The 27171-nt window shown below is 33.3% G+C and overlaps 1 protein-coding gene across 1 annotated transcript in view; it reads right to left on the reverse strand.

Moving 5' to 3' along the window:
• Nucleotides 1–27171, reverse strand: part of LOC129225313 (ras-like GTP-binding protein rhoA) — a 69350-nt gene that overhangs the window by 7581 nt on the left and 34598 nt on the right. The gene's annotated exons all lie outside the window — the stretch shown is intronic.

Below are 27171 nucleotides of genomic sequence, written 5' to 3' on the forward strand. Positions count from 1 at the left end.
GAATTTCTGATCAGAATGCAATACATGGAAGTTGTAAATAATTTAGTTTTCTGGTTATATCTAAACCCTAAGGGGCTTTCCACAAATCATGTCACGCTTCGAGGGTGACAGTTGAAAGTGTGAGTTTTTGAGAAAGGGGAGGGGTGGGGTTGGGTAACAAGAAGTGTGACGTCACGCACTTTTTTATGAGCATATGTTTATGAATAATAGCGTGACGGTGAGGAGAGGGGAGAAAGATGAAACGTGACACTTTGTGACAGAGGGGTAGAAGGTGGGGGGGGGGGGGGATATTGAAAAAGAGTGTGACATCATGGCCGGCCTCTAATTGACCTTTTTCACACCTTTGATGTTGAAGTACAGGGTGTGTATAATATCTTGCAATGATAAGATAAATATTTTAAAAAAAAAATCTACTTTCTTCGCAATTATTTTTTTAAAATCCATTTTTCAGAAGGCTTTTGGACAAAGTTAACACACTTTTTCGCGTGCGTCTGCACCTTTGGTAGTTCTGTGAATATTTAGACGATTTTCAACTTCGCGTCAGGCGCTTAAGAAGTCAGAGTTCAACTTCCGGGGTTGAGGGTTTCTCATAATTGTACTTGCATGGATAAAAACTGTTATTTTCAAATTGGAAATATGTATTAAAAACAAAGTCCTGGAGTTGTTGACCTGCAAAACCCCCCTTGCGGCGTTCCTGCTAGTCTTTTTCTTTAATGGACGCCATTTTCAGTTTTCGTTGCACCACCTACGTATTTTTAGCTGATATTGAACAAGGGAGGGGGGAGAATTTATGAGACAAGGATCAAAAGTTTAAAAAAAGGATTTTTAATGCACCTCAAATATATTTTTTGAATAAACTTTCTTAATAGTTGCAAGATTTTAATAACACCTTGTAAAGGGTGTCCCAAAATTAACGCAGGATTTGAATTTGCCGCCATTTTTGCAATAAATTGTGAGCAATCTTGAAAAAAGAACAATTTGGCAGCTGAGGGTCTAGGGTTATTACAAATGGAGCGTTTTCGATTCTATAATGCGTTTTCATTATCGAACAATTATTTGAAAAATAATGAAAGTTTGGGCGGGTCAAGCAGTTTATTGTTATTGGCGCTCTATATCGCAATTAGGTAATGCGCAGGTGGTTGTGGGATTGCTGACATAGACGTTTGACTTCAAATAACCCCATAGGGAGAAGTCTAATGATGTAAAATCACACGATCTAGGGTACAATTCATATCACCGAAATGAGAGAGTACACGAATAGGAAATTCCTTATGCCGTGATTGAATTGTTTCGCTGGCTGTATAATGGCATAACACTCCATTTTTACTAACACTTAACTCTCAGCTGTCAAATTGTTCTTTTTCCGTGGCTGCCAACAATTCACAGCAAAAATTGTGGCAAATTCAAGTCTTGCGTTAATTTTGGGACACCCTTTATTTCTTGGGGAGGAGTTACTTGACTGCTTGACTTAAAGTGAGAGGTTATTGTGTCACAAGTCTCGTGTCTATGAAACAAAACTAGAAAAACTGAAATAAACTCGAAATATAGTAATAATTGTGGTCAGATTGAAGCAAGGTAAATCAATTTTTTTCAAAATGAATAAATAGGAATTTTTTTTAAAGTAATAGCACATGAAGAGGAAAACAATGTATTTTATAGTAAAACTTGTATTGAAATATTGTTTTTAATTTAAAAAAAGAAAATGTAACTTCAGATAATGTGGAAAAGTATTCGAGAAAGGGATAACTAAAATATTTTTTAAAGATATGTGATTTTGTAAGTGTTTGATTATAAATTTTTTTTCTTTTATTCTTATAAATAAGTGAATGTGCAAGCATAAATTAATTAATAAATAATCTAATGAGCACATAAATGATTTGAGGAATTAGACAAATGAATAAACAATCACTTTGCCTCACATGACATGAACAAGTTGTACTACACATTAAAAGAAACAAGCCTAATATTTAATAAATAAATACTTTTCTGACTACTCTTAAAGCTTAACTAATTTTTAAAATGTTAACAGCAAGAGCTTTATCATTTTATAATAACAAGAATTATTTTTGGTATGCCGCAAAATGTTGCAATACAAGTCTCAAATTCTAAAAATAGCTTTTTTTTAATCACGTACCCGTATCTTCAGAGGTTCAATTTATTTTAATTCTGATCACATTTTAATTCTGAATGATTTGAAGCTGGAACCTTTACTATTCTTCTTCTTGATCCAAAACAAACTATTTTAAAACCTTTAAAATTACTTATGTACAAACCATAGATACTTGATGATACACAACTGAATAAAAAACCAATCAACATATAATTAAATGGTGATCATAATTAAAAATTTTAAATAAAGTTCAAGAGTATCAAACGTGATTTCAGCTATTTTCCTGACCCTTTATTATTTCACTTAATTTTCGAATTATGTTTCTTGGAGAAATTTATATGTATACACACATTATTTGCAAAAATATAATCATGTAATTACGTTTTAATTTCTATCTATTCTATGCAAAAAACCGGCAGGTAAAAAATCAAATTTAAAAAAAAATTAAAAAATAGAATTACAGAAAGTCAAACACGCATTATAAAACGAAAATTTGTACCTTTATGATGATTTTAGCAGACATTGTCAATACAAAACATTCTTCAGTTCAGAACGAAAACAAAATAATTCTTTCTGTGGTTCATATAGAAGCTAATAGTTAAAACTACTAACTTTTCCTTCTTCAATATTTACTATAGAAAAATAATCGGATAAAGGAGTGTCCGAAGGCTAGATTAGTGTCCTTCCATGCGAATTAATCTGGCATTAATCTTGCCTTCACGTGAAAGCTGTTTGCTGAGGTAAGCCTTGGAATTAATCCTCTCGTTTATCAAGCCAAGGGCCAATATATATACTGTGTGTGTGTGTTTGTAGGTGTGTGTGTAATACAAGGAATGCATTACAGAATTTCCCCAAAAATTGAAAGAGTTTAACGATGTAAAAAACGATCAAATATGTACTGTAGCTTCAGCGCTAAGCTACTCCTTGTGCGAATTAATGGAATCAAGTTGGGAATTTTTAATTTTCGAATTTTTTAGGTTGTTCAATCTTTGTTTATAACAGCTGTTTAGCTTACCAGTTGATTAGGTGCTATATCCTCTCGTTTTTTTTTTTCTTTTTTGTCATAAATCTTGTGTTTAGTTTAAGTGTTATAAATTTCTACATATCTTTGCTGTTTTTTTCTCAATCCGGTCACTTTCTAGCTTTTAGTTAGCCATGGAAATTTCTTCACAGAAGAGGCAGGCCATTGTGACATTGAGTGAAATTCTGATTGCGCAACAAAAGAAAAAATGATTTGTGCTTTGCTAAAAACATGGTTTAGAAGTCAAGAATTCAAAGGAAAGAGCAAAACTCTAGTTGAATTTATGCTCAGTACAATGAAAATGGTGGTGGACAAAAAGAGAGGGCATATTAAGTGGTGATTTTGATTTTATAATTAAATGATGTAAACAAAGGTCATATTGTAAAAATATTGGCTTGATTCCGCTAATTTGCACAAGGGTGTACTAGAAATAAAAACAGCACAAAATATTCAGGAAAAAAATAATTTTCAAGAAACGTATGCAGTTATCTGCGAATTTGTGCTTTTTTGAAGTTGTTTTTTTTTACTTCGTTAACATCATCATCATTCAAATGTGTATATCCCTACGAAGTATCATTAATTAATGTTCTCAGCATCTTAAGGGTTTAAAAAATTATCTCTGGCATGGATGGAAAATTAGTTATTCACACTTCTTGCTACTTAGATAATGTTTTTGTGTGTGGGGGGGGGAGGTTGGCGAGAGAGATTTTGCTGATTGTTTCATACATTTCTATATAACTTTAAAAATATTACGATTTATTATTGTTATATAATTCGTAGTATGAATAAGAATCCGAAAAGGAAGACCGAAATGTAAGCAAAATTAAAGCTTTTAGATATACGGGGTAATAAACTATTCGATTAGAAAATGGAAATTCGAAAAGAAAACAAAAGAAGCGTTTCAAAAAGTATAAAACATCGTTTTAAATTTCGGTGAAAACCTTGATTGAGACTTGAACTCTAATGTTTAAAAAAACAAAATCAATTAAGATTGTTAATATTATTATAACTGTATGTAAAACATATTTATCTGTTCATTCAGTTTTTATAGTAACAAGAAGTTCTGTCTAAAACTTAACGAGCCTACTTTCCCGTAAACCCATACTACTTTCAAGTACCTGATCAATATTCTCAAAAATAACTAAAATCGCAAATTTTTTCAAACATATATTTTTTAATATTTTAAGCTGATTTCTAGGAATAAAATATTCCTTACTTTTCTAAGAAAAAAAAAAGCGAACAAATAAAATAGCAGCACCTTTTAAACAAAGCAGTAATACACTTCTTTTCATTAAAAAAAATCTTTAACAGCTTTCAAAACGAAATATAATAAGTTCATTAAAATAAATACATCACATAAAAAAAATCGTTTCTTTTTCCCCTGTTGCCAAAAATAATTTTTTAAATGAATTAATACACTTACCAAAATAATTAAAAACAATAAAATGTCAACTTAAAAAAAATAATTTTCATTGTCAAAAAAAAAAAAAAAAAAAAAAAAAAAAAAATAATCTGCGCATACCTTTAACATAAATGACTTCGAGTTTATTCGCCGAAAATTGAATATCTAAATTAAAACTTTAGCGTGAAAATAAAAACAAGTCATATCAACAATAATTATTTCACAGTTAAAACCACAGCAGCGGAGTCGGAGTCAATCTCATTTTGGGATAAAAGAGTCGGAGTCGAATATCAAAGAATCGGAGTCAGTCATTTGTCCTCCGTATATAAATGTTTGCCAACGCTACGAAGTCAGAGTCGAAGTCGGGGAGTCGGAGTCAGATTAATTATCGGACACAGGAGTCGGATTCGGAGTCAGGTGCCCGTAAACTCTCGGAGTCGGAGTCTGGAGTTTGGCGTCAAGAGCTACTTCCAACAAAATTTGTTTGAAAAAAATCCGCCTTCAAGTACGGAATCTACATTGACTTTCAGTTTCCCCGTAGGCGCTAATGTTAAGAGATTTGAACTGTTCAAAATTGAACGGAAAATAGTTCAAATCAAAAATATAAGTTAATACAAGTTTTTCATTAAAAGCTTTTTCCTGCATAGTTTGTTTGAAGCAAATTCGCCTCACAGTTCGGAATTGCCTTGAATTTCCCCGTAGGCGCTAATGTTAAGTTTTTTTGAACTGTTCAAAATTAAACAAAAAATAGTTCAAATCAAAAAGTGAAGTATGAGAATGAGGTGTACTCGCCGAGATCTTTCGAACAAAAAAAAGTTTGTTCGAATCGGACTTTTCATTCAAAAGCTATTAGTGGGGGGGGGGGGGAGACAGACAGCCGACAGACATTTCCCCCCATCTCATTACCTTACTTTCCAATTTTTAATTTTTCAATATTTATTTAATTTTTTTACTTATTTTTGATTTTTTTTTTGTTTTTCGCGATATTTTTAAGATGCATTAAGCCTTCTTTCATGCTTTTTTTGTTTGTTTTTTCGGACTTTTACTGGGAAAGTAGGCTAAAAAGTGCTCCTTCAAGAGAAATATGATGCTTCTGAACCCCGTAAAGGTTAAATACATATAGATTTGTTTCTCCATTTGGCCATAAGCAAACTAAAACTAAAAAAAATAACTAATGCAAGTTTTTTTTTTTTTTTAACTCAGGCACTTAATTTGGATATTTCTGATGGATATTTTGAATAGGATAGTCCCTTAGGTAAAAGCTGTATTTATATAAAGTATCTTTAAGCCGCGTGAAGATAGACTGTGGATTATTTCAGGTATGCCGGCTTTGGAAGAAAATTCCTTCATTTGTATCTTATTTAACAAGCCTTGGAGTTTCTTTAGAAAGATAGATAACATTAAAACTATTTCCCAGACTCATCAAAGGAAATATTTATTGCAATTTCCTTCTTTCAGTGTACCGTGAAATACATCTTAGCGAGATTTAAGGAGTTTATTTGTTTATTTGAAATTAAACGAATTTCTACCTAATTACTTAAGAGCAACCCAGACGGAATCGATTACTATTAAATTTTTAAATTGCTACTTTTCTTTTTGAAGTCCAGTAAGCCGCTTTGTAATTTTAAATTTCACAACAGAGGCAGTGTTCGAGTTTGAAGTAAATGTTTTTCTTTCCTGTGTTCGCTAATTTATGTAAAATGTTGTAACCGTAATGGAAATTTTTTTTTCAGGAAAACTCAATAGTTTTTGAATCCTTTTTCTTTAAACTATTTAGATTATCATGCATTGATATCTTATCTAGCGAAAGAATAAATTAATTGATTGAATCTATCTGTGTGATTAAAGAAAGTGGAACTAATCCAATATTTAAAATTGAACTCGATTTAGTTCAAGAGTGGCAATTAATAAACGCAGACTTTAAAACAAACGTTGGTGTTTTGGTGAAAAAACCCGATTAATAGAACTGTATTGTTCCATTATATTGTTACATCTGTACATAAATGTACAGTTAACTTTTAAAATAATAACAATTTTAGCAATATTTAACTAATTCTACTATCTATGCACGAAAGATTACAGGGGGTTACAAGGTGAGTTTAAGAAAAAAAAACAGATTAGCACTTTTGGGATTTAATATGCAATCATGACAGAAGTCATGAACTAAAATTTCATTTCAAATAGAAACGCATTTTGCAGTTCTATTTTCATATTTCATCATAAAGCCTACCTACAGAACCTTCAGCGGTGGTGGTGGTGGTGGTATTTAAGATCAGATTCAAGTGTCCAGAAAGATTCAAGAAGTCCTTCTGAATTCACAAGAGTGAATTCTCAAAAATATCTTTCAAGGAGAATCCAGTGCATTGAAGCAAGACATTTTAAAACGAGCTGATGTGTGCATCACATGACTTCCTTTTACTCCAATTTAATGTCATTTCCGAATTACTGGCAATTTTAATGTGATTCAATTGTTTACTCTCTAAATATCACCAACAGTGGTCAAATTGAAACAGATTTTTAAAACAAATCGCTAAATGTATTCGCCAAATTGGCGACAAAACTTGGCGACCAAAAGACTGGCGATATATCGCCAAGTGTCCACCAAATTGTAACACCACTTGAGTTTACATCAAAATTAACAATGATTCCCCCCCCCCCCAAAAAAGGGGCAAAAGATGCGTTTAGAAACACCCGAAGGCAAACAAAAAAAAAGGAGGTGCACAACTAGACCCCACAGGAGTCTACGTACCAAATTTCAACTTTCTAGGACTTACCGTTCTTGAGTAATGCTACATACATACGCACATACTCACATACGCATATACATACATACGTTTATACAGACGTCACGAGAAAATTCGTTGTAATTAACTCGGGAATCGTCATCATGGATATTTGGCGTGTCTATACGTTTTTAGGCACTTAACCACGTGTGATCGAGTAGAGAAAAAAAAAAAACCTCAATTTATTCATTCGGGGGTAAGTAAAATAGAAATTAAGGTCGATTTTTGAGTGAAAATTTTTACAAATACAATATCATTTATACAATACTTTCTTTTCTGTAAAAGGAAGTAAAAATACTTCAGCTATTGGGAATGATAAGGATAATGTGCATTTAGTAAATTCATAAATGATAGAAAAAAATCTTGAAGCGCAGAAGAAAAAGCAATAAATTGGAGATATTTTATATGATTGTTAAGAGCGAATCAACTTTAAATCCACAAGAGATCACAGAAAGCAGGAAGTTACTTTATTTTTTCACAAATTTTACTTTATAAGAAGATTGTTTACTAAATATAAGTTACCAGTTCATTGTGTGTTCATTGTAGTAAATCTAAAGAAACTAATTCTCTCTGCAGCATGTGCGTACATAAAAATTCATTCATAATGTAGAATGATTTTCAAACATTGACTTTACAGCAGAACCCCGATAATCCAAAGTAATTCTGACTGGTGTCTTCTTGGTTTACGAAAAGTTGAAATTATCTGAAATTGGGACAAAAATGAAAAAAAAAAAGTGTACCAGAAAATATGCGCACTAAATTCCGCTATATCTTGAATTCTTTGGTTCAAAAGTAATCGAACGACTCTACTATACGTGTCCCCCTTTTCATTAGAATCTCAAATATTGTCATGTATAATTTGGACTTATGTTATTTTTAAAAAAATCTGATAGAAGTTGTTATATTTTAATGCTTACGAAACGGAATGAAGAATGACACCTTTATTCACTGGTGTTTCCATTCTTTTTATACCACCTGTATCGGAAAGTGCTGCTAAATTTTCACGTTTGTAACATTTTCATTGTTGAGTAATATTTTCCTACAACTTGTATTAATGAAATTATAGCTGTGATATTTATGAACTACTCTTTCTTTTTGCTATATGTCTTTGTTTATTTAGTGTTCCTGGTTATCTTTAAGTTTTAAAGTTACTAATTTTATGTTTGTATGAGGTATAAGACGAAAAGAAATGAGATGCCAAAGTTCTCGTTTGATATCAGTTTATGTTTTTTTTCCCAAGCCAAAATACAAAAAAAAAAAGTGCTAAAGAGGCATGATATTGCTCCAGAAAATATGTTAATATTTAAATACTGTGCTTTTTATTTAAAGTAAGCAAAGAAACTGGAATTTTTTTTAATAAAAAATGTTAGATTCCGTTCGTTTTTCACTAATTGCCCCGGAAGTGAGGCAACCAAACCCCTGGCGTCGAGCTAAAAGTGACAGAGGGGCCAGTAAATAGATTTTAAGCGTAATTATGCCAATGTATTCTATTAAATCACTTAAGTTAGAACTATAAAGTTGGTTAAAATAATGTAAAGCAATTAGTTAAATACCTTTGTACGTGAAAGTAAAATAAGGAATTACAGCGTCAAACAGCTACTGCAGACACGTGTTTTGGCGTTACAAGGAACGCCTTTTCAATGCAAAAGAAATTAGCTTATGGATGATAAGACTTCTGTCGGATGTTTTTTCCTAAGCTCATTTCTTTTATATTGAAAAGGTGTTCCTTGTAACGCTGAAACATGTGTCTACAGTAATCTGCAATTTGTGCTATTTGACATTGTTATTTCTTATTTTAATGTACAGCATATCAACTGAACAGTTATAAGAAAAATGTCTAGGTTCTGTTTAACTATTAGTTGCATAAAAGCAGAGAAGTTTAAAATTGTTTAAGTAGATTTGTATAACATTGCTGTTACTAGCTTTTCCAAAACTCTGCATAGCCTGAAAAAGTTTTCAAATATTTGTTGCAGAATTACAAATTTTCCCTTAATAATAACTAATTAGTTACAAATGCAAGCACTTCATTTAAAATTTAGGCTCTGGGTCTGAATAGGAATTTTAAATCCCGCAGTGTTGATGATACGAGTTTAAATCAAATGAAAGGACTGTTAAGTTTCGGATTGTTTGACATTGTTTGGTTTGCATGGTTTGAGTGCATTTGCTTGATTGGATGATTTGAGAAGAGCAACAGTGATCAGGCGGTAAGTTTGAGTTTAAATTTTCAACTACTGTCTGCTGTAATTCTTTATCAAAGCAATTATTTGCTGTTTATAAATTGGAAGTATTTCATTAGTTTTCAAAACCTAAATATTTTCTGCTATAATACAAAGGCTGCTGAGCCGGAGGAAAAATAATTGGCTCCAGCTCCGACTTTGATTCCGGAAATTTCAGAACCTTTGTTTTCGATTTCTTTAGCCTAAAATCAGTTCGACTCCGACTCCGATTTCGCTGCCCTGGAAGAGTTTCATACTCACTACCTTGGTTTCTGCTGTAAAACCAAGGCCGCCGAGTCGGAGGAAAAGTAATTGGTTCCAGCTCCGACTTTGATTCCGGAAATTTCAGAACCTTTGTTTTCGATTCCTTTAGTCTAAAATCAGTTCGACTCCAACACTGATTCCGCAACCCTGGAAGAGTTTAATACTCATGACCGACTCCGACTCCGAGTGTTTGAGAGCCTTCAACACCGATTCATTTACTCTGAAATCAGTCCGACTCTGATTCTTTTTCCGCTGCCCTGGAAAAGTTTCTGACTCTTAGGGAAAATGTCTGACTCCGACTCCTATGCCCCAAAATCAGTTTGACAACGACTCCACGACTCTGACTTCGACTCCAGATTTGTTTATAAAGATATATTTAGAAAAACAATAAAGAAACATAAAAAAAGAAAACATCAGTTGTTTATAATCCTCACAGGAGGTTCGGGATATGCCTTCTATCATTAAAAAGAACATTCTAGGTTTAAAAAGATATCTTAATTCTTCTGATCTATTTCCTTTAATTTCCGTCATTGAAAACTAGAATTTGAAGAAAAATAAAGCATTTACCATTGTTGGGAAGCGATTTTAAGCTAATCAACTTGGGTTTTAAACTACCCAATGAATATCAGCATAGCCGAACTAGCTGATATTCATTGGGATTGGCAAACGAAGCGAGCCAACCCCTTCTAGTATCTAACTGAAAATATAAACCGCATAAGTTAAATAAACATAAAAAGCATATCTAATTAAAAGTATGAACTACTTGCCTTTTTTTTAAATTACATCGTTCAAACTCGAAAAAAATAATTATCCATTTTATTACATTACAACTAAACTTTTCTGAATCAGTTCTATCTTTTGATTTCAAAACATACGTTGCGTGAAAGAATTACAAATTCCAAACTTCTTCTCGAGTTTGATTTAAACCAAAACTCTTTTCCAATTTACCACTGTCTCATATATCGAAGAAAAGTTTCATTCTTTTACACTTGAGAGCACTGAAATCTCTCATAAGCGATCGATAGTACCATCCAAATTAGAAGAAATATGTTCTGAATACTTAATCAAAAATATCCACAGAAGGAAATTCTGTTATCGATAATGTATTGGGTACCCATCGGGAATACTCTAGAACAAGTTTGGATCATCAATCATACCTGTGACAATGACAAATGTGCATGATCTAAAAATTTGCGTGTTCCTACTTTAGATAGTTATTTTCCTAATCAGATTAAATAAAGATTAGAATTACATGGTGAATGATATGAATTGCGAGAGGGACTTTTTTAATTTTTCCGATCGAACATTTTAATGAAATGTGTATCGATTGAGGGATTGTCGAAAAACTGGAAATATACTTGTTGAACTGACAGGGTGTGCTTTAATTAAGAACAATCGATGAAATTTCGTGTAAATATTCTTATTTTTTGTATTTATCTAATGTTTGTTAACTTTCGAAGAAAAAAAAGACTAAGTACACCTAACCTTTTTAGTCATTTGAGGACTGATTTGTCAAAAAGGAACATACGCATTTTCCAAAAAATGCTCAGCAGGTTAAAGAAGAAACAATTTAGCCCATAGAAAAATAGGGTTATCACATTTTTTGGGTAACAAAATAACTGGCAGGAAATTTATTTTTAGCTTTGTCAAATAACAGCACGAGCGCTTCTAATTTCTGAGGATTTATTTTTCAAGCTATACAAGATGAGTCTAAACTCTTGGGTAAAATAGGGGTGTTAAAGGGGAGGATTAGAAGCAAACAACATACCGTAAAATGGTTCAACTATGGGCCACTTTTCGATGTTTCAATGAAAATTCCGTGTACTTCTTTGATTTAGAAAATTGAGGTCTTTAGCAATAGTAGCTATATATCGCGTGTTTTGAATGAAATGTTCAAAAAAAAAATCTAAGTTGGGAGGAAGTACCCCGTAGGGGTACAACTATGGGCCGCCTCATTTTAACCTAGAAAACAAATTGAAAACTTGATCTGGCCTGTTGTTGTCTGAGACTACACGCTGTTCTCTGCTTGAAACTGTATAAAATAATTTTTAGTCCATCATTTACCTTTTTCTTTTCATTTTTTTAAGGCTTAATCATCATTTGTGGTCTCGAGTGATTGATCAAGTTCAACATGGTAAATGTAGGTAACGTTCTTTATTATCTGCCTAGGTTTTGACACAGAAACATTTGAAAACTAGAAAAATCTCATCAACTTAAGGTTAGGTAGCTATACTTAGGTCTCAGAAAATACTTTTGACTCTTCCACGAGTGAGTCGAATCATGCATTAACAACGACTAAGTTATCTAAGGAATACAAAAATAATGGCAATCTATGATAAAGCGTCTTTAGCTACCTAAATGGTTACACTACCTGATGATTTTTTTTTTTTTTTTGTGCTCGTAAGTTCAAAAAAGAAGCCACAAGAGAGCAAAATCATTGCCATGGCAACAGTGGCCCATTTTTGCCCCCTTGGCACAAAGTTGTACCGTTTTACGATATGTCCGTAAACGCAATGCTGATGCGCTACATGCACCCAACGCCAGAAACTGATGAATGCAAAACAGGCTACAAATTTATTACGCTTAGACTGTTTTGCACAGCATTTTAGTCTATAAGAAAGTATGAAAGCGGTTGTTGAAATTTGCGGCCTGCAGCTGAAACTCACTGGCGCAATAACAAACCACTTTGACAAATTTTCATCGAGCGCTGTGCTATTGTTGAGACCGTTAGAAGAGATAAAATGGAAGAAGTGAAGACTTTCGTTCGTGTAGGAAAGTCCCCAAGTAAAGTGATAGATTTTAAAGAAAAGCAGTGGAAGAAATCCGGTGTCTTTTGCTAGTTTTATACAAAACGTGTCAACCATTCATCGTTGTTGAGTCACGTGACTTGAGGCCTTTGCCCCAGCTTTTGTGAAATCAATAATTGGATTTGCTTCCTGAATTTACTTATTCCTGCTCTAATGTTGTGACATTTGTATTAGTTACTTCAGGCAGTATCTTTTAACAACTGCTCTATACCATTCTTAAAAACTTTTGTGCAGTATAAAATCGCTTTTGTGTAGTAAATTGTGACCTGTTTTGCATCCATCAGTTTTTGGTTTTGTGTGCATGTAGTGCATAATCATTGCTTTTGCGACCACATGCTCACACAAGATTCTTGTTTCTTATCACCCACTATTGCATCCCTTAAAACTATGCTCAAGAGTTTGGAATCACCCTGTATACAGCTTGTCCTCCTTTAATCTTCAAGACCTCTAATTTCCTTAACCATTAATCCTAGAATCATACTTCCAATTGCAAAAATGAGTATGCATTTTTCCAATTGGTCAAAGTAAGATGCAGAGTTAAGATATTGAAAGTTTGAAGCAAAAAAGAAAATTGGTGAAAAAATACAAAATGTACCTTTTTGTCCCAACCCTAAATCCCCTAAACTTATATTTAGAGAAATAACAGCCGTTGAAAAGTAATTCCAACACAAAAAGGTGGACACTAATTCGGCAAATATTCACCGAGATATGGAAACGCAGCGATAATTTGACTTAAAACACTTTGCACCCTTAGTCAATAACACCTGTTGGAGAAAATGTAGCCACTAAGAAGTGCTTAAAAATTATATGTTGCATAGAGTTTGTTTTTCCAAATTGTACCAGCTTTTTGTAGTATAACATTTAGGTATCATAGCATAACATTTGCATTTATTTTTCAATAGCACTGAAAAAGAAAAATATTTTGTTTTTTGAGTTGACAGATTGTCATTCTTCTGAAAGGACAATATGTTCCAATTTCATCTTTATACACGGTCTCTATTGACTGCACGGGTTCTTTGATTTCAGATATCTCCATGAGTTTTTGTTGCAAATGTTTCAAAGTTTTTGTGTTGGTACTATTTTTCAATGTGTATTATTTCCCTAAATATAACTATGAGATCTTAAGGATCACAAAAAATTAAGGGTCGTATTTTTCCACAAATTTTCTTTTTTGCTTTAAACTTTTAAACCTAAATCTGAATCTAAATTTGCATATATGGTACAAAATTCTTGAAGATTTTGGACATTAAATGCCGGAAAATGAAATTCAATACCAACAGGAACCCAAATTCATGACTAACTCAATTTATATATATATATATATATATTCTTACTTGCGTCACAATCCTTCTAACCTATCCATTATTGTGCTTCAAAAATATATGTAAAAACAAAGTTCTTCTTAGATAACAGGACACCCCTTAATATTTTTAGACTTGTAGATAGCATTACACTGGAAGAATTTTAGCTTCCAATTTCAACTGAAAGAGGGTGCTGAACCCCCTTCCCCAAACTTCATAAACATGGGAAGGGGGGTTAAAAAATACATTGAACTGAAAAAGCAATGCAACATATATTAATATGCACCAGTGATATGCATATACACGGCAAAAAAATAATAATTTGCAAAAAAAAAAAAAAAAACCAGCGGAGAAGATTAAATGTTTCTAAATTTGAGGCATTTTCTATGCTATGGCTAATGTTAAATTGAGGGATCATTGAGCTCATCATCTCAAAAATTTGAGTAAGAAGCTAAAAGCAGCGTAAAACAGTTAGTACGCCTAAAAAAATAGGGGGTGTCCTGGACTCTAGCTGAAGAAAAGTTCTTTTGAACCACACTACTCTCTATATATTTCAAGTAATTTAAATTGGTTACATGAGCACAGATTTTCTCTCGCTGCCATTACACAATATTTAAACGCGCAAATTAATTTAATAAAAACAAATTATGCCTAAAGAAGGAACTCCATCAAAGAAAAAAAAAGCGTATTACCATGAATTGAATCTTCAATTTTCATTCGCTCCTTGCAACATTTAATATTCAGATGTAAAATAAACACAGTACAGCATATTTGATGCATATATTTCGCATTCGATAGTACGGAAGTAACATTACCTTATCTTTTGAAACTGTTACAAAAAAGGTTTCATTTCCATTAAAGCATTTTAAAAATATTGAACTAAAATACGTTTATTAATAAATACTTTAGATGTTTCAAGCTATTTTTAATTTAAAAATGCAATATCTTTCATGCATCTTCTGACGGAATTTAACAAATATGCATCAAAAATAAAATGTTTTTGATAAAAGAAAGTATTAAACTTCGAAAATTCTATTTACATTTTTCCTTTCCGGGCAATATTGACTTCATATGATCCAAACGGCTTAGCCTTCTGGCAAATTTGAAGTATTTATTCATATAAAATGTTGAAGCAATTGATTCTTCGGGAATAACATTCTTTTATAAGAATTTTTAAAATTGCTCAAATGAGATTTTACTTTTATGCATGATAACTAAATTTTTTTCGTACAGTATTTACAAGGCTTGAGGTGTCCTAATTAGGGATTGCAATACCGGTATATCGGTACATCGAATACCGGTATTTCGAGCAATTTTGCAATTTCGAAATACCGGTATTTACTGAGGTAAAATACCGGTATTTTCGGTATTAGATGAAAATAATAAAGAGTTTCAAAGAATAATTTTTAATTTAACTAATTAAATATCTACTTATATTTTAAACGTACAATTCTTTTTTCTAGCTACAGAACTAAAATCAATCTAATGATGTAAAAATTTGGCTTCAAAAGCACGAACTAATAGAATATCATTGAGCAAAAGACGCAAAAAAAAATGCAAAATGATATTTTCATTACTAAATGGTGAGATGAATCGCGTTTTTGTGCCTTTTTGCGCACAATGTTTTTATTTTATTTTTATTTTGTTTCTATTTCCCTGATCACTCACTTTCCTTTTGGTGAAAGTTAATTTCGAGTGTAATTTCGAATGTGTTTGTTTTATGAATAATTTATTCCAACCATCGATTGCAGTAATACTTCATGATATTTTCTTTAAATATTTATCTCAACTATACTGAATTTAGTTAAAAAACTTTTTTTGTTAGTGAATCAATTGGTAATTTTCTGTCACTGGTATTGGTTTGTTATCATGTCTCGTCGTGTCAAGTATAAACTTAGCCAGATAATATTTAGAAATTAGAGTACCTTAAAAATATTCATAAATGATACGCATAATCATTTAACATAGATTTTCAGACATTTACATAATTATTAATTTTAAGAATTTTAAAAAGAACGCGAAAACGAATAAAAGGAACTAATTTCTAACTAAGATTAAATTTCGGCAAATTTATCGTAAATTTCAAACCAAAGATCTAATTATCGTCAAGTGGAATATCTCTCATCGACAATCTTATGATTGGTCCAACTTTACAGGACGACATAGCGACCTTATTATTAATATTTTGCAAACACAGAATCGCTGTGACAAGTGACATTGACAAAATGTATAAGCAAATTTTGGTTCACCCGCACGACACACATTACCAAAAAATACTCTGGAGACGAAGAAGTCAAGGAATTCCGCTTGCTGACAGTCACATATGGCACAGCATTAGCTCCATATTTGGCCACAAGATGCCTGCTAAAACTTGCAATAGAAGAAAGCGAGAAATTTCCTCACGCGTCTCAAATAGTTAAATCAGATTTTTATGTAGACGATCTCATGACAGGAGCCGAGTCCGGTGAAGAAGCAATTCAACTGCAGCAAGAAGGAATTAAAATGTTGAAGTGTGGAAGATTTGAAATTAAAAAATGGTCATCGAATGAAGAATTGGTGCTTGAAAATATTTCCCCAAAAAGTCGAGCAACATCTTTGCCTCTGGAAATTAGAGATGATGTTAGGATCCTTGGAGTTCTGTGGAATTCAGCAACAAACACCTCTTCTTTCAGGTGGAATTTATCTCCTGTGTCAGAAATTTGCAGCAAACGTGTCGTGCTTTCCTTCATATCAACAATTTTCGATCCATTTGGTAGGATTTCTCCTGTTGTTCTCAAATTCAAGTTGCTTATTCAACAACTCTGGAAATTCAAGCTCAGCTGGGACGAAAATCTGCTGTCAGATTTACAGCAAGAATGGAAATCTTTAGTCGAAGACTTATCTCAACTAAAGGAAATTAAAGTACCCAAATACTTCAGTATTACTGAAGTATTACTTCAACCTTGCAGCAACATCATAGAACTTCACGGATTTTGTGATACCTCCGAAAAAGCATACGCGGCTGTAGTATATATAAAACGATTTCGATGAATGGAAACATTAATGTGCGACTGGTTACTAGCAAGACCAGAGTATCACCTATAAAATTTGTTTCTCTTCCTCGATTTGAACTTTGTGGCGCCTTCTTGTTAGTTAAACTTGTTCGCTTTACATCTCGAGCGTTATAACTCGATTCAGTTAAGACATTATGCTGGACAGACTCCATAATAGTTTTGTGCTGACTAGCATCGCACTCTAGCTGGTGGAAAACTTTTGTTCCGCATAGAGTAGAAAAGATTCATGAACTTGTCCCTGAAACTCTTTGAAACCACGTAGATGGTAAATTAAAACCAGCAAACTGTGCCTCACGGGGAATGACTCTTGAACAAATACAGAACTTCCCGCTGTGGTGGCAAGGCCCTGATTTCTTGTATTTGCAAGAACATATCTCTCACAAAAGAATTGAAAAAGATGAAATTCGAGTAGAAGAAAGGAAAACCGCATCTGCAACAAACGTCGCAACAGCGACAGCAGAAAACAGTGACATTCTAAAGTTATTGCATACATTTTCCTTACCCTCCAAATTAAAAAGAGTTACAGCATTTTGTTTCAGGTTTATTTACAATTTAGGACTACTAACGTCACAAGAACTTGATCATGCGCTTAAATTCTGGATCAAACAAGTTGAAGAACAGAATTTTCACCCAGAAATAGATTGTTTGGAAGATTCTCGCGTACTTCCTACCAAGAGTAAAAAATCTTGTCTCTAAATCCTTTTCTTGAGGATGAAGGTTTGCTCAGGCTGGGCGGTCATCTTCGCCATGCAAACCTAACGGAAAATCAAAAATATCCTATTTTGTTACCTAAACACAGCTTTTTCACTGATCTGTTGATTTCTTCATTCGATGTAACAAACTTACATGCCGGCCCTCAGTTACTTCAAGCGTGCATTCAACGTGAATACTGGATACTATCTGCTACAGATGCTATTCGACAATGCATTAGGAAATGCATGACATATGCCAAGATAAAGGCTCAAACCGCTCAGAAAATGTTAGGCGATTTGCCAGCTGCACAAGTAACTCCATCCCGACCATTTCTTAAATATGGCGTTGACTATGGTGGCCTTTTCTCCATACGGATGTCAGCGAGCTCCAGAACAAAAACCTGCAAGGCATATCTCTGTCTGTTTGTGTTCTTTTCAACTAGAGTAATTCACTGTGAACTAGTTAGTGATTTTTCAACAAATGCCTTCTTAGCTGCCTTTAAACGTTTTATTTCACGTCGCGGTAAATGTTCTGACATTTACAGTGACTGCGGCACTAATTTTACTGGTGCGAAGAATGAGCTTGACGAATTTCATGCATTATTCAAATCATCCAACCATAATGAGAAAATTGCTCATTACTTATCTGATGAAGGTATCAATTGGCACTTCAACCCACCAGCAGGGACATGGGAGGTATCTGGGAAGCGCGCAGCAAATCTGTGAAATTCCATCTTAAGCGCATCATATCAAACGTAATATTAACTTACGATGAGTTATACAGGGTCATAGTGCATGTTGAGGTCTGTCTCAATTCTCGTCCTCCCTCACCTCTGTCCAGTGATCCAAACGACCTTTCGGTGCTCACACCAAGACACTTTCTTACTGGTGGTCCTCTGAACGCTGTTCTAGAAACAGATTTTACATTTTCCAAACTTAATCATTTGACACGTTGGCAGTTGACGAAACGTCTTTGCAGCACTTCTGAAAGCGTTGGAGTTCCGTGTACGTGATCCGTTTACAACAACAACCAAAGTGGTTTTCCAGAAAACCCAATTTGAAAGTTGGAGATCTCGTACTGGTTAAAAATGAAAACTTACCCCCGCTAAAGTGGCGTCTGGGACGCATCTCAGAGGTTTTTCCAGGAAAAGATGGTTGTGTTAGAGTAGCAGCAGTAAAAACATATGATGGACTACTTAAGAGACCCATTGTTAAGTTATGCAAACTGCCAATGGACAATGATTGACTTTTGAATTTTATCTTACATTTTATTTCGGTTAAATTGCTAATTTTTGTATTCATGATTGCATTATTCATATTTTAATTACTTTTTTGTATTTGTTGTAACACGTAAATATTTCATTTTGAAAGAGAAGTGTTTCAAGTTGGGCGCAATGTTCGAGGTAAGTACATAAGAAGAACCCACCGGTAGAGAGAGTGATCATCGGCGCATGCTCCGCAGTAACTATGTTCAGTCCCTGTGTAGATCTCGTTAAGAAAACCTAATGTAATTACTCGTGTGTGTAAATATAGTTGTTTATGTTTCTAATTTGTTCAGTTATTGTGTTCACACACCGGATGTCACCGTACACAGCTATTAAGAGAGGGTTCCTCCAGCTCTGTTATATCTAATCAAGACTGATGATTCTAAACAAGAGTGCAACTGCAGTCTCCGGATACCGTTACCAGTTCTTTGGTATTTGCTTGTAGTTTGTAGTGTTTTCATTTTTTTTATTATTATTACTTCGTTTACTGCTTCTTAATACTTTCTCTGTTCTTCCCTATTCTTTTAAAAACTTTCAAGTTTATCTTGAGAAGATCAGGGCAAAACCACATCCTCACATTTTGCAGCAGCCAACGCTTTTTATCGACTAGTGCTGAGGCTTGGTTTTAAAGAAAAGGTGCCTCTTCTTATCTCACTGTCTCAGGCGGTCACATTATCTAGTGCATGCGCTTCAAAAACCGTAACGATACATGGAGCATGCGTATGTGGCGCCTGGGAGGCCTCAGGATGTATAATATCTTCTGAAATTATAATTAAAACTTTTTAATGGAAAAAAAAATCCACAAAGTACCATAAAGTACGCTTTTTATCTGAAGAAGCCTAACCGTATCATTTGGTACCTTCAGTGATTCCACTATTATTATCGCAGTTCCTTTACAGAAGCCGATGCCTTCGAGATTTGAAGGCCATCCAACTAGCAAATGACGTCATCGTTCGTCGATCCACAATGATATTGGGAAGTGAACGCTTCGATTAGCATTTTGGTTTAATTAAACTATTTGGTTTATTTATTATTCTCTTCTATTAATTTAGTAGCATTAAAATTTCTACTTATTCATTTGAAAACATAAAAAGGAACCGATAATCATCATTAAAAAATACACTAAGCTTAATTCATAGTATTTTACATAAAAACATTTATAAGTCTTACAAAGTATTCAAATAACTAAACACGATTTTGTTTTACAATCGTGCTAAAACGAAGTGATAAATAAACACAGTTTTGTTTTTCATTTGATTTTTTTTAACTAATCACATTTTAACTAACCATATATTGCATTGAAACATTAAGTCTTAAGAAGTATTCAAATAAATAAATGAACTTTCATTTTACAATTACATCAACACAAAAATAATTCTACCATTGTATTTGAATACGAATTAAATGAAATTTTAAAAAATAAATAAACAATTTTACTTAAGTAAACGGGAAACATGACTGCAATATGTTTCAAAGACATAACATTAAATTAAAATACATAATACCAAATTATTAATGTTAACTTAGCTGAGCAAATTTATGCTTTTAAAAAGACAGGAATGCTTGGGTGCCACCCCCAAAGTAAACGGTGTCCTATCCCCTTCAATTATGAAAACTTCAACAAAAATATCCCAAAAACATCTCCCCCATCTATCTCCCTTAAAATTTCAAGAGCACAATTATTTATAACTATAGCCATTGAAAAGCTATCATTATTATGAGACTATGATTCCAACCCCCCCCCCCTTCGGTGGGCACTCTCGAAAAATTACACAGGAATTCAACTTGAAAAACGTTAATTAAAGAATGAATTATACAACATAATGAATACTGTATGTTGTACATCAAAAAAATGTATTCAATATCTAAGAAGAGTTTTTTTTTGAGCAATCACGATTGCTTATTGTTCTCATTTGACCGTTTTTGGTGTCCGTGCCTTTTTCAACTTGAACCAGAAGCTTCTGCAGCACCACCGCCCACCGTCCTCTGCTGTCGGCGCGGCGCGGCTGCTCTGGTTTTGAACTATCCGCTTCTCTTGGTCGGAGGCATCCATGTCCTACTCACACGCACGATCACACACATACACACGCACAACTTCACACACATATACTCACACGCGCCTACGTGCATACACACAGGTCTACGCACACGCACAACTATGCACATGTAACCGCCCAGGAGGAGAGGCAGACTTGAGGGGGACAGGAACCGTTTCTAGAAACAATAACTCCAATGAGTAGGCTCCTGTCTCAGTTCGTGATTGCGAAAAACATAATTTAAATTCAAAATTTCAAAATTCAAATTAATTTTTTTTTTTTTTGGAATTTGGCTACTTTTTCATTTTCAGCTTTTTCTGCTGTTAATGATTCTTGTGTGTGGGGGGAGGGCTTTAATAGTTCATCATTTTAGGCTTTTAAAAAAGCATTTTAAAAAGCATTAATTGATGACAAAGTAACCCTTTTCAAAAAAAAAAAAAAAAAAACTTTACATAGAATAACCATTTTAGCAACTTTCTTCGATACTTAAAACCTCATATATGTTAAATTTCGATCAACATTTTGCTGAGTATGCTCTTTTAGGAATTCAGTGTGACAGTTTTGTGACATGGGGAAGAGAGGGGATAACAAGAAGTTCACGCGCTGTTTATAACAATATGCTCATGTTGAACAGCGTTACATGTAACAAGGGGAGGGGGATTTGTTCAAAATTTTGTAACATCCTTTATGGACAGCCCATTAATTCAATTCATGTTACAGTTTCAGAGTTCCTGAAAGCTTATTAACAGAAAACCCAAGGAGTTAAAAAAATATATGGTTCAAGACATTTTACCTTTTTTAAGCATAACAAACAAGCATACAGCATTTGGCAAAAACACATTGTGTATCCACTGCTCAAAAGTAGTCTTGCGCAAGCCCAGAAATGATGATTCCAGTAAACTCAACAGCAATTTATGGATAAGTATCATAAAACTTAAAGACAACAGCGGAAAAAATATATATATTTATTTCAATTTACGCACAGAAACAGCTTTTTTGAATATATTGCAGTGGCGCAGTTGGGGGGGGGGGGGGAGAATGTGTTTGATTATCGAACTCACGACCTCCGGCGTTCAAAGCTAATCTTCTACCTCTGAACTACGGAAGCCCATCAAGGATTTTTTTTAATTAAAATAATACATACGAAAATATAAGATTAGTTCAGTTAAAAGCCTGTTTCAATAAACTTGTTTACATATTAACTGAATATCAACACCAAGTCACGTTGCTTCTGATAGCAACAAGTATATTTGCAGAAAATTTTGACATACATTCATACGTATATTGTCAGCTTGGAAAATCCATTTTGAATAAATGCGTGTACAAGGTTGAAAAAATAAAGAAATAAAATGCTGTAAGTTAACCATTTCAAATATTAAAGCAGTATGCTGAAATAACAAATTACAGACAAAGATATTCGAAGGGAAACTGACATTTGTTTGTGTAATGTGGAAAAGTTAAGTAACCTTAACTGCATGAACTCAAATGCATAAAATATAAATTTGTTTATCTATGAAAAGTACTTACCTCCGAACTTAAAAATTTATTCCATGAGGAGCCCAATTTTTTTCTTCGCATGCAGGTTGTTCGGAAGCGGAAATCGCTGACTCACTTTCATCATATATATATATATATATATATATATATATATATATATATATATATATATATATATATATATATATATATATATATATATATATATATATATATATATATATATATATATATATATATATATATATATATATATATATATATATATATATATATATATATGTATGTATACTTTTTAAATGCTTCTACATTCCGGTACGTGGAAAGGATGAGATAAATCCAACAGTATTGTATTCAAAAATGTGCATCCGAAGTTACATATTTCCTATTTCATCTATTTCAACCAGAGCAAGCAGCACTACTGTTAACTGGTAAACTGCACTGCTTTCAAAGTTTCGCGCCAAGTTCATAGATCGACGACTGGTGGCGTAGCGAAGGGGTGGGGGAGAGGAGTTTTCTGGCCTGTTATCACTTGGGCTACGATGAAGCTGAGTATTGTCCGTTTTTCACAAGAAGGCACTTTGCCACGCCTCCTAAAAGGCAGAGTTCCATTTTACGTGGGGGTGATCGGTAAGTAATCCATGCGTTTCTAAAAAGGAGACAAAACCAGACATCCTAAACTTGGGCGCGCATTTTAATGTGCAAAAAAGTCTTATTGTCTTTTACATCACTTGTTTGTCGTCATTTTAGTTATTCTCACATTTAAAAAACTGCTGTTTTGCTGTTTCTACAACAAAATGCTGTGATCCGAATATACCTTCTGCCGAAAACAGCGAAATAGAATCATCGGATACCACGTGACGAGGGAGGAGTCAAGTGCCTTCTCGTAGAAAACGGACTACCTTCACATGCATCACAGATCTGCGACACAGAGCGCTTTGCCTTCTGCGAAATACTCAGGAAAAAACACATTGTAGCAGAGAAGGAAATCATATACAGTCGACTCCCGCTACAACGCGATTCAACTTGCGAAATGGCTATAACGCGAATTTTTCACCAGTAACGAATTTGTGAGTTAACGCGAATTCCTCGTCCACAACACGATTCTTTTTTGGAAGGAGGTATCCGGCTTCGTTATTGACTTCTAAATATTGATTTCGTGAATGTTATTACACCCCTTTAGCATCACTGACAGCGAAAGTTCTCACATCAAACTAGTCTGCAATCGCGTTGTTAGTGCATCAAATAACCACTCCGCATCATTTATCTATTTTTCTCTCTTTTTTTTTCATTCTAAAAATTAAAGCTGATGAAATATAATGACACCTTGGTGCGCTGTTTCACCTAACGTTTGTAAAGAAGGGAAGAAAAAAAAATTTCTTTAAAAAAAAGTTAAGATTCTCGATGTGCTTAGACAAATACAAAACGTCGCTGGTAGCACGATAATAAGTATAAGTGAATCTTCCATATGTACAATTAAAAATCAAAACGAAGAGATATACCTAAAAGTTCAGAACTTAGTTTCAATATTGAGGTTTTTAGAGTCTAAGCAAAACAAATATTATGAAAATAGAAGCTGCTCTTGTATTGTGGATTAAGGAGATCAGGAAGAGGAGCTGTTGCTATAAGTGGAAACGTTATAAAAGAAAAGACGAAGCAACGCTATTTAAAATTTATTATATAAGAGTAATGATCAGATCATGGGGCATAAAGCTCCATCTTCCTTATTTTTTAACTCATAAATATCATTTCTGCATCTACTGTACACAGTATTATTGTATATAAAATTTTATTATTACTACCTACTACGCGTACCGTGCTTTATTTTGTCTTTCCCTTCCATCGATCATTCATTTTGTGCATCTTAATATTTTATGTTGAATAAAACAGCTTTAAAATTTTTAATTTTTAAATACAGTAAAAGTTCAGTTTTTATGTAGAAAACTATAATGTATAGTTGAGGAATGCTTTAAAGCAGTTTGAGGGGTGTTTACAAATGTCTAAAAGAATTTGGTGTGTTTCTAAAAAAAATGTATGCATACATTCTTCCATAACGCGAAATTTTGGTTTACGCGAGGAGTCTTTTGGAACGCATCCCTCGCGTAAGTTAGGATTCGACTGTATACCCATTAAACAAAGCGAACATTTTTGATATTTTTCACTATATGATATGATGGACAACCCCAATAGTGTTTTTAGAAACCATCTACTCTCTACCATAGGTCAAAACTGCAGTTAAACACTTTTCTGTTTCAAAGCATTGCTAACATACATTAGGTATTTTATAAGGAACAACAGACTTTTAAATTAAAAGAAAAATCACTAAACACTGTTATTAAATTCGCAATCACTTTTGCATGTAAAGCAATCAAAAACTTTTATTTACATTTACACATTGAAGTTTTATTTACATTTACTGTGAAATGAAAATAACGAAAAAAAAAACTGAATGGTGTATGTTCATTAAAATATTGGCATCCATAGAATTGTAATGGTTACTAGTAGGCACGTGGTTGAAAAAAAATAACAAGTCATCCCTTCAAAATGTTCTTACAAATGTGAAACAAGTTAGATATTACACTAGTAAGTAAGTGTTGATAACACACTGTAGTATTTATATGATACATCAAGCTTTTAAGTCACAACAGAGGAATACTTAACACTGCCCTTAAATTCACTATCACTTTTGCAGATAAGACAATCGTTAGCTTTTGCTTACATTAACACATTTAAGTTTTATTTACATTAAAGAAAAGTGACAATAGTAATAAAAAGGTTGAATGCTCTGTTTATGTACATTAAATAATATTGTCCAAATATTGCAGCTGCAGAACTCACTCAGGAAGAAAACAATGGCAGGATTGCCAGAAGTTTATGTGATCCAGAGTAACTTAAAATACCTAAAAAAGTCCCCTTTGCCCCCTCTTAGCTTCTTGCCCTCTTTAAACTTTGATTCGCTGCTGTATCAGCATTTTTTGAAAGGAAATTAAGCGCATTTGTTTGTAAAATCTAAACTACAGTGGACTCTTTCTATCTGAACACTCCTTAATGTGAACACCTCAATATTCTGAACACATTTTGATGGTGCCGGCGAAACTCCATAGACGTAACGTAGACTAACCTCTCTGTACTCTACTGTTTGCCTCTGGCAAGTTGAGCTCCGCTGGCCAGTCAATTAAACGATTCCATTTGTTGAAATAGGGGTGAGGAAAAACTGCTGAAGTTCAAAAGGGTTGCAATGGTAGCCCAACTCTGCGCCTAACAATTCCTCTTCTTACTGATTGCTTTCCCTTAAAAGAAATGGACTTGCTCAATGCCATAGCTCAACTTCTCAGAGGCGGACAGTAAATGAACGCTAATTTTAACCCTGGTCAATTATTACCTCTCTACATACTAAACATGTTCATAATCAGTATTCGGGAATTCCTATGAATTAAATAGAAAACTTGAAATACCTTTACAGTTTTATCACAGTGATTGAAGAGCAAGAAGGAGAAATAACAGAATTTTTTTAAAAATACCAAGCACTTTTCACGATGCACTCAAAAGGACAAAATAACTTTTCTAGGTCGGAAAGGACAATTTAAGAATTCCTGTAATTTTCGAAAATTCCAAGAAAATGACACCATAAAACGAAGAAAAGTGCGGCTCAAGTCATGAAGAGAATTTATTATCATTATCTAGCTTTCAATCATAACTTTAAGTGTTGAAACATGCATATTTTTCTTATTGGAAAAGTTTGGTTTGAAATGACTAGAACCGCACTTTTCTTCGTTTGTGGTGTCATTTTCTTGGAATTTTCAAAAACTACAGGAATTTTAAATTGTTCTTTCTGACCCAGAAAATTTATTTTGTCCTTTCGAGTGCATCATGAAAAGTGCTTGGTTTCTTTAAGAAAAAAATCTGTTATTTACAGGTATTGTACCGATAATTGTATTGTAATTTTTATAGTTGAATGGTATGTAAAACTTTAAATTAAAGAAAGAAATGCAAAAGTTTAGGTCCTACTTAGTTTAATTGAATATTGTACGTGTTGTGAATTCAACATTCAGCACCTCTATCTCAAAAACTGGTATACAGTCGACTCCCGCTACAACGCGATCCGATTTACGCAAAATGGCTATAACGATATTTTTCCCCCGGTAAAGAATTTTATTCCTAACGCGAATTCTTCGCCCGCAACACGAAAATTTTCCGAGGGGAATTGCAGTTTTTTCGTGAATTTACCTTCATCCTTTTGGCATCACTGAGAGTGGATATTCCCACACCATTCTAGTCTGAACATCACTTATACAAATAACTCTATACTCCTCATTTTCCATTTATTTTTTTCATTCTATATGGGAAAGTTAATGAAATATAATGGCACCTATAAGAGCGCTGTTTCGTTTAAAGTTTGTGAAGATAGAAGGAAAAAGAGAAAGTTTCAACAACTATAGTGCATTTGTTTTTCTTACTACATAATATACGTACCATAGTGGTTTATTTTACTTCTTCCTTTCCTATTGATCATTGATTTTGTGCATCGTAGCAGTTTTTTATGTTAAATAAAACTTTTTTTTAAAAAATACAATAAATATAATTCATTTTTTTTAGTTACGAAACAGTAATGTATACTTAAGAAATGGGTTTTAACAGTTTGAGGAGGTGTTTACAAGTATCTTTAATCGTATACGTATGTTTATAAAAGTTTTTACACATACCATTTTCCACAACGCGAAATT

Source organism: Uloborus diversus, chromosome 6, assembly GCF_026930045.1.
Source record: "Uloborus diversus isolate 005 chromosome 6, Udiv.v.3.1, whole genome shotgun sequence".
Classification (NCBI taxonomy): domain Eukaryota; kingdom Metazoa; phylum Arthropoda; class Arachnida; order Araneae; family Uloboridae; genus Uloborus; species Uloborus diversus.